This window comes from Lampris incognitus, chromosome 20, assembly GCF_029633865.1.
Source record: "Lampris incognitus isolate fLamInc1 chromosome 20, fLamInc1.hap2, whole genome shotgun sequence".
NCBI lineage: Eukaryota > Metazoa > Chordata > Actinopteri > Lampriformes > Lampridae > Lampris > Lampris incognitus.
In genome coordinates this window covers 10040515-10043014 of record NC_079230.1, presented here as the reverse complement: position 1 = coordinate 10043014, position 2500 = coordinate 10040515, and the positions used below count along the sequence as shown (strand labels likewise).

General features: G+C 55.9%; 1 protein-coding gene across 1 annotated transcript in view; it reads right to left on the bottom strand.

The window, feature by feature from the left end:
- Positions 1 to 2500, bottom strand: part of slc8a4b (solute carrier family 8 member 4b) — an 87103-nt gene that overhangs the window by 76077 nt on the left and 8526 nt on the right.

The following is a 2500-nucleotide window of genomic DNA, read 5'->3' as shown; positions in this document are numbered from 1 at the left end:
AATGGATGTGTTCTCTACATGTAACCCATCCTATTGTATAGGGGCAGGGGGCAGCTGCAGCACCCGGGGACCGACTCCAGTTCTTCTTTCCACTGCCTTGCTCAGGGGCACAGGCAGCAGTATTAACCCTAACATGCATGTCTTTTTGATGGCGGGAGGAAACAGGAGCACACGGAGGAAACCCAACGCAGGCACGGGGAGGACATGCAAACTCCACACAGAAAGGACCCGGGACGGCCTGGGGTTCGAACCCACGACCTTCTTGCCGTGAGGAAACAGTGCTAACCACTGGGCCACCGTGCCGCCCGAAAGTAACGTTTTTTATATATATTTTATATCACATTATCACTATTATCACTTTTCTATAGTATAAGGGCAACAGGGGCAATAACAAGAGAGAAAGAGAGAGAGGGAAGGAAGGAAGGAGGGCGAGAGAGAGAGAGAGAGAGAGAGAGAGAGAGAGAGAGACATTCCTTCAGCTATTCTCTTCACCCGCTTAATCAGATTCAAGGTCACGCGGGGTCGAGGCCCGTCTCAGCCAACGCAAGGCAAAACGCATGGAGGCAGCCTGTCCATCACAGGACCCCCCCCCCCCCAACACACACACACACACACAACGTTCAACTGAATGTGTGATGTACTGGATCTCCAGTCCAGCTGACCCGCGTGTGTCTGAGCTGTGGGAGGAAACCAGCGTGGACTCGAGACAAACACGTAAACTCAACCTCACGGTCCAACATGGAGTAGGGGTCCCAAAGCCACGAACCCCCTGCTGTCAGGCAGCGGCGTGCTAGCCGGTAGCCCACCGGGACACCCGCGGGACCAACCGAGAGGAAAACAATGGACGTGGAGGGGAGGACACAGGCGGCGAGCCGGACGGGCGGTTTGGAAAGACGAGGGGGAAGAAGGAAGAAAGCGAGAGGAAAGGACGGGGGGAGGTAGCAAGGGGACGTAACAAACACACACACAGAGGAAAAGCGTGAACGCAGAGAACGAGGCAGATGGTGGAGAGGAGGGGAGGGGGGGGGGCGGTGAAGACGACGGGCAGAGCTAAAGGGGAAACAGAGGGAGGTGTAGATGAGAGGGGGAACACGAGACAGGGGAAACACGTGTATCAGAGGCAGCCCCCCCTGGTCAGGGGACGGGGACACGAGACAGACATTGAAGATAGCACAACACCTGTCCTGCTCTGAACTTCCCCCCCTCCCCTCCCCTCCCCTCCTCTCCTCCCTACAGCATGCTCACCCCCCTTCTGTGGATCACACCCTGCCTTTACACTAAGCTGTAGATGGTAGGGACTCAGCGGGTCGTTCAAGGGCGCTTCAGATGTGCCGAGCTGGCCGACACGTAGGGGTTGAACCCAAGATGAAGGGTGGATTCTTCTCTTTCCTATCATCGCCCTCTGCGTAATAACCTACAAGACGGACGACGTCGCTAAAGATCCTTTCATCCTTCAAATGAAACCTAGTTACGGGCGTCCGGGCGGCGCGGCGGCCTCTTCCGTTGCCTGCCAACGGAAGAGACGCGATAACGACGCCGTGGGACGTCCGCGCCGAAGCCGCTGCAGCATCACCGGACGTGGCGCGAGTGTAAAACCAGTCGGTGAACCCCAGTGTCATGAAGCCCCCCCACCCGTGTCATCTGGCTGAGGTGGGTACGGTTATCAAGCGGTGCAGAGAAAGCAGAAATGAGCCCGGGTTCGGAGCTACTCCGCGCCCAAACCATTCGCCCGTGGAAACGCCATTGACGCAGTTTCACGTCTGGGTTTGCTGCAGGAGACGGGCGTGACTCGTCGGTAAAACTGGCTGCACCGATTAGCGCTTCAAAGACGCCCTGCGGCCTGACATTTCTCGTTCTGTATGTGCCCCTCCTCTCCTCTCGTCTTTGCTCCTCTCTCCTCTGGGGCCTCTTGTATCAATCGTTACTACGGGCAAATGGGTTCTCACGCACCCGTGGGATTCTGTAGCCCTGAAGTTCGTCTCAGAGACCAGTGTAGAACCCGGGTGACCCCTGAATTTAGACGCCGGTTGGCTAACGCTGGTGTCTTACCAATAACCATCATGCTTTGCTGCTGACTGTCAGACAAACTTGAGGGCTAAAAAAATCCCATTGGGGTGTAGGAACCACTTTGCCCATAGTAACGATTGATACACGAGGCCCCCTGGACTACCTGCTACCTCCCGAGGTATCGACCAACACGTTCCCTCCTATCACCTCCTCCCTGAACCTGGTACCTTCAACTGTTCTTCTCTGCCTCCACCTGTGTTTGACCAGAGGAGACAACAGCAGCAGCTGTCAAAGCCTCCTTCGGTGTGGAAACCATTGCGCGGGTAAGAACGAGACCCAAGAGGAGGGCGAGCACCAAGGATCTGAGTGAACTCTGCATAGCGGATTCTTCTCCGGTCTCCTGTTTCTGTCTGTCTGCGTGTTTCTCTGTTTGCCTCCCTTTTCACAATCCACCTGCACACACAGATACACACTCTTGTGTAGCAATGCTTAA